The following is a 6807-nucleotide window of genomic DNA, read 5'->3' as shown; positions in this document are numbered from 1 at the left end:
GAAAATTACAGTAACTTCTCTAATTTTTAGAAACGAGATTTTGTCAGGTACATATTAAAATGCAGCATTTGTCCATGAAGTCATTGCCCCATTTGCTCTGTATGTTCCAAATTTTACATATTTAAAGCAAGAAAAACTGAAAGATGTCATCCTCTGGAAAGGAATTTTACTTGAGTTTTCTGCAGAGTATGTAATAAAATTTTATCTTTTTAGCTTATTTGTTTTTATCTAATTATAGATAAATTTTTAACACTTGCAGCATAATGGTAGAAGCAGATCATCCTGGCAAGCTTTTCATTAGCAGCCTCAATAGAGAAACCAATGAAAAGATGCTTAAAGCAGTATTTACAAAACAGGATCCCATATCTGAAGGCAACACTTAAAACCATGTGTGTGTATTTAAATATGTATATTTCAATATGTATGTTCAAAATATGTTACATATGTTTTGAAAAATATATATATATTCTCAAAGTTCATTGTGTACATACGCTAAAATACTTTGTTGTTTTTCAACTCTTATTTTGAAGTGTCTATTTAATATTTGGAAAACCTCATAGCAGCAGGTGAAGGGTCTGTGGTAAGGATCACTTACTACTTAGAAAAGAAAATGAGAAAAAGTAAATGTGTTGTGGAGTTCAGGAACAAACTGGAATAAAATAGGCTGACTATAGGCTTGACTTGGTATTAAGAATCATAGTAGTGATGTGAAATGCAATTTGTTTTGGTTTGATGTAATTTCCAGATGGTTAGTACCTTAGTTAGTCCATTATATAGATGTAAAATGTTTTCATTTATTTTTGTTCTTTTGATAAAGAATTGAACCAGCGGGTCCAGAGGCTTTGCATTTATTATTTTTCAGAATAGTGCAGATGCTAAGAATGCTGCCAAAGCTATGAGTGGAAAGGTAAGTGTCCCTTATTAATAATATTCAAATTCTGTTCTTCAATTAACAGCATTTCCATGTATTTTTAGTATTACTAAACTTTTGAATATAATAAATACCATATGAAACAAAATGGTTTAGCCATATTCTTTTTGCTGTATACATGCAGGTGTAGTTGGAAGGGTATTAGAATAAACATTATATAAATTAATATATGGTGACCTTTTTCTATGCTTATATTTCAGTATGAGTGTAAATAGATTTTCGAAGCTTTTGAAGAGCTTTAAAACTTAGAAGGAACCCTCATGTAAATGAGAGGAATAAGTCAATATTTATTAAATGCTATTAATGGAATTACGTCCAATTCATGGAAATACTTCTAGAGCATAGACAAACTGTGGATAGACATCTAGACAGACTTACAAGAAGGAAAGATTCTCTACTGTTTTCTGAAAATATATTTTTGAGAAAGTATATTTAAATAAGACCTTTATATTTATTGAAGTGTCAAGTACTTGTAAACAGAAAATATTATGAGAACATTGAAGTTGGATAACAGAAGTAACTGGCATTTTTGCCTAATCCTTGCTCTTTTCTCCTAAGGATTTTTTTTTCCCTGTCAACAGAGTGATTTATGTAACCAGAATACCTAACCACTCATTTTCCCAGGGTATTTGAGGACTTGTTTTGATCCAGCCAATAGTCTCTTGTCCTACTGAGTCTTAAATCTAGGGATTGTGTGTTTATTATTGTGTGTTAACTATTGAATTTGTTTACATTGTAATCAATGTCGTTCCCTTCTGGGCCCTTTAGAGTGTTTTTTGCTTTATAACATTATCTCAATCAGGCCGGGCATGGTGGCTCATGCCTGTTATCCCAGCAGTTTGGGAAGTTGAGGCAGGTGGATCACGAGGTCAGGAGATTGAAACCATCCAGGCCAACCTGGTGAAATCCCATCTCTACTGAAATACAATAAAATTAGCTGTGCATGCTGGTGTGTGCCTGTAGTTCCAGCTACTCAGGAGACTGAGGCAGAGGAATCGGTTGAACTCAGGAGGCAGAGGTTGCAGTGAGCCAAGATCACACCACTGCACTCTGGACTGGAGACAGAGCGAGACTCCGTCTCAAAAAAATAAAAAGTAGTAATAAATAACATTATCCCAATCTGTTTTTAGCTCCTGTTACTCTTTATGCTATCCCTCAAATGCTTTTTTGGACTTCTTGAGAATTATCCTTCCCCATGTATGTCTCACAAATAACAATTTATGCTTCAAAAAATATATAGATTTAATATTTTCTTCCTCATTGCATATTGTAGGTATTTTGGAATTACTCATATACTATGTATTCAACTATTGATTGTGAAATTGTCTATAGTGCATATTTAAGTCTTCCTAGTTGCTTTATTTCTGTTACATGCAGCACTCTTCCTGGCACCTAGAAGAAAGTACATTTTTTATTCACTCTTATAAATTAGTATTTTAAGCTGTGGTAGAAACTGAGAGTAGCTTTTGGTTCATAGCTTTGTGGTAGGTATGGAGATAATTTTGACTTACTTATAGTAATCTGTGATTTTTTTTTTTCCTCCTAGTTTTCAAGTACAAGAGCAGGTAATTTGTGTAGCATGTTTGTTTGTTTGTTTATTTGTTTGCTTGCTTTTTAGGACGGAGTCTCACTGTGTCGCCAGGCTGGATTTCAATGGGGCCACCTTGACTCACTGCAACTTCTGCCTCCTGGGTTCAAGTGATTCTTCTGCCTCAGCCTCCTGAGTAGCAGGGACTACAGGCACACATCACCAAGCCCACCTAATTTTTGTACTTTAAGTAGAGATGGAGTTTCAGCCTGTTGGCCCGGATGGTCTCCATCTCCTCACCTCATGATCCACCCACCTCAGCCTCCCAAAGTTTTGGGATTACAGGCATGAGCCACTGTGCCCAGCCAATGTTATTTCTAAATTACTTCATCTCACATATTTTATTGTGTAAAAATAAATATGAATGTTGCATGCACATAAATGTTATGACGGCCAATAAAGGAGGTTCTTAGTGTTTTCAGGGGAAATTAACAGTTTAAAGAATTTTGGCTGACTTCTGAACACAGGGAATGAAGCAGCCATGCACAAATCTAGGGAAAATATTTTGGGCCCAGAAACAACTGAAGAAGTTTCAAGGTAAGAGCAACTGGCAATGTGGCTGCAAAAGGTCTTGTAAGGGATTTAAGATCTTTCCCCAAATAACAAAAGCCATGTAATTTTCAAATCAAGTTCTTAGCTGAACTGTTTTCAAAAATTAATGGGGCCTACAGAAAAGATTACACTGGAAAATGTTATTGTGAACTTAAGACACTTAAGGATTTCTAAGAAATTACATGAAGTACTATATTAAGAGTCGTTTTTCGTGGACAAGTCTGAGACAGAATAAGGAATGAGTAAGATAAGAAACCTTAATAAGACCAAACAAGGATCATATTTACAGAAACATTTCTAGAGTAAATGTAGAATTATAAATCATATGGGGATATTTTATGTAAGTGTTAGCAGATCAAGCAAGAAACAACTCGTAATGACTAATGTGACTAATCACTTTGAATAAGTAGCCTCATTTTTTTAAATGACACAAGTTTCATTGGGACAGTGAAACTTTTAAATCAGTGATGTAAATACAAAGATGAAGTGGATTATATATTGTAAAAAACAGATGTACCACATTCTTCTGTGGAATGTGTAATCTTTTTTTTTTCTTAATCTTTTTTTGTTTGAGGTGTTTTTTTGTTTTTGTTTTTGTTTTTAAATAATAGTGTAGTTTTCAAGGAATTTGAATAATAGAATTTGTGTTTGATTCCATAATGGAAGGCATATGCTCAATAAATGTCTCAAATGTGGCATTGAGAAAGATGGGTTTATTTCAGGAGAAAAACAAAGTTTGCTTTGGGAGAAAATATCAAGAATTGAACTATAGTTGATGTAAAACTGTAAAATGTGCTTAGGTTAAATATGCCAATGTTATTGATAGTACGCTTAATATTTTTAGTCTTTGGATGAAAAAGTAATAAAAGTAGAACTAGCCAAGAAACCATCTTTTCAAAGTGGGGTAGGTGGAGACCACCACTTTCTTCAAGAAACAGAAGCCCTTCAGGAAGTCTGAGATCTGCAAAAGGAAGTAGTGGAGGAACAAGAGGATGGCTTCCCTCACATGAAGGACACTTCGGTAATGTTTTAAAATGTAAAGATGGAACCCTAGAACTGAAAGAAAATAAGTTTGAAGATATCAGAATTTCTTAATTTTGTTTATTTCCTTTATGAACAGAAAGTTAACTTATTGATAAGCAAAATTATTTCTAAGTACTAAAGATGTATTATAAGAATGATTGAACTAATATCTAAAATTTGTTTTAAAATATATTAACTTTGCATTGAAATAACACAACTTTCAAACTGAATTGAGTTTATGAATGCTGATTTCCTATGCACAACAGGTTTTCTGCAGAACTTATTTATATTCATTATACTTTAGATTTTTCTACTTTGGGGCCCAGAACTTCATATCAGTTGTGTTATCAAAATACAATGGAATATTTAAAACTTTCCAACAGAAGAAAATAATTCAGTACTTAAGATTGATTTTGCAATATTTGGTTTTTTGTGTGTACATATGCAAATACCTATGCAAATCTATTGCTTGGTAATTTTGATATGGGGAGTTTGTATATTGGCCTGCCATAAAGCATTTTCAATTTAAGAAATGTAGAAATTTAATTTCTGAAAAGAGTGTGATTCTGGAAAGGTCTAAAAACCACTGCTTCAGAGATATGTATGTATGTTTCTTTGCTGGAGGATGAGTCATTGAAAATGATATTTATGAGTGATTTATGCAAAAGAAATAAGCGGTAAATTTTTACATACAAAAGAAAACAAACTTTTTTTTTTTTTTTTTTTAAAGCTGTTGGAGGGAGAGGGCAAGGTGTCTCACGCCTGTCATCTCAGCACTTGGGGAGTATGGGGCGGGTGGACCACGAGGTCAGGAGTTCCAGAGCAGCCTGGCCAACATGGTGAAACCCTGTCTGTCCTAAAGATACAAAAAATTAGCCTGGTTTGGTGGTGTACACTGGTAATCCCAACTACTCCGGAAGCTGAGGCAGGAGAATCGCTTTTATCTGGGAGGTGGAAGCTGCAGTGAGCTGAGATAATGGCATTGCACTCCAGCCTGGGGTATAGGGCAAGAGTCCATCTCAATAAATAAATAAGTAAGTAAGTAAGTAAGTAAATAACCTATAAGTTAATTTGTATTATCTATTAACTGAGCTTCAAAAATCTAACATTTAACTTGGAGTTTTAATAACCAGATGTATAATTAATTGGAGATTTTTTTTTTTTAAGTTGAAATTACAGTGTTTGCTCCACTTTATGATGCATAGCTTCATGGTTATTTTGTCTCCATTGATCTTGAGGATGAGGTTCAATAATACTCTGCCATATAGGAAAAAGTGTGTATTCTCACTTGTAACACCACTTGGCAACTGGCATATATCTACATTTTTTGTGCATATATAAAAATATTTATATATTCTTAAATATGCAATTATTAAAGATTATTAAAATTTAGCATATTCTAATATGAAAATTAGTGTTTCATAAGAGAATTGTAAGAATTCTATATTATGTTAACAATTTTTAGTGATAATGTATTTTCCTGATGTGTCACTTTTTGATATTGTAAATATTTGAGTTTCTTTGAGTAGAATTTATCTTTATGATATACGTTGAAAATTTTTCCTCGTAACAGAATAATATAAACAGTCAGTTATCATTTTTCTTTTAGTGTTTTTATGTATATTATATTTGGATATTTTACTGATAGATTTCTGCTCCTTGTTCACTCCCCGTTTTTACCACATCTGTCTCTCAAACCAATGTATTATGATTCTCGAGTTTCTTTCTAGATTTTCTAAAGAGTTTTGTTGCTTGAATTGTACTAAATTCATATTGAAATGTTAATTTTATTACTTTAGATAAATGTGAATTCGTAAGATTATAATATGTAGAAAATCTTTATAAAAAACTAAACCTTAGCCATTTAAGAAATAGTGATGTCAGTTAGTTAAAAAGATTTTGTTTGAAATACAGATGATGTTGGATACACTCTTGATCTCAACATGAGTTCTTCTAGGGGATTCATTACAGTAAGAAGAGGTCTATCTTCAAGAAATGGAGGTCCTTCTTCTAAAAAATCTGCTCCTTCTGCTGTGGCAAGAAGCAATAGTTAGATGGAAGGCCAAGGTAAATGCTACATGATAGAAAGACTGTATTTTTTGTATGAATAAAAATGAGTTATTTTACCTGGATGCTTAATTTAAGGTCATTGAACAAAAGAAAAGTGACACATACATGGGCATAATTACAGATTGATATCTTATTATTATTATTATTATTATTATTATTATACTTTAAGTTCTAGGGTACATGTGCACAACGTGCAGGTTTGTTACATATGTATACATGTGCCATGTTGGTGTGCTGCACCCATTAACTCATCATTTACATTAGGTATATCTCCTAATGCTATCCCTCCCCCTTCCCCCCACCCCCAATAGACCCCAGTGTGTGATGTTCCCCTTCCTGTGTCCAAGTGATATTGTTCAATTCCCACCTATGGGTGAGAACATGCGGTGTTTGGTTTTCTGTTCTTGCGATAGTTTGCTGAGAATGATGGTTTCCAGCTGCATCCATGTCCCTACAAAGGACATGAACTCATCCTTTTTTATGACTGCATAGTATTCCATGGTGTATATGTGCCACATTTTCTTAATCCAGTCTGTCACTGATGGACATTTGGGTTGTTTCCAAGTCTTTGCTATTGTGAATAGTGCTGCAATAAACATACGTGTGCATGTGTCTTTATAGCAGCATGATTTATAATCCTTAG

At 33.5% G+C, this 6807-nt stretch overlaps 1 pseudogene; it reads left to right on the top strand.

Annotated features, from left to right (window-relative positions):
* Positions 1 to 263: 263 nt before the first annotated feature.
* LOC139360919 (RNA-binding motif protein, Y chromosome, family 1 member A1-like) lies at positions 264 to 6148 on the top strand (annotated as a pseudogene).
* The last annotated feature ends 659 nt before the right edge of the window (positions 6149 to 6807 follow it).

This window comes from Macaca nemestrina, chromosome Y (assembly GCF_043159975.1).
Source record: "Macaca nemestrina isolate mMacNem1 chromosome Y, mMacNem.hap1, whole genome shotgun sequence".
NCBI lineage: Eukaryota > Metazoa > Chordata > Mammalia > Primates > Cercopithecidae > Macaca > Macaca nemestrina.
Note: the sequence above shows the minus strand (reverse complement) of the source record. Positions and strands in the feature narration are given on the sequence as shown.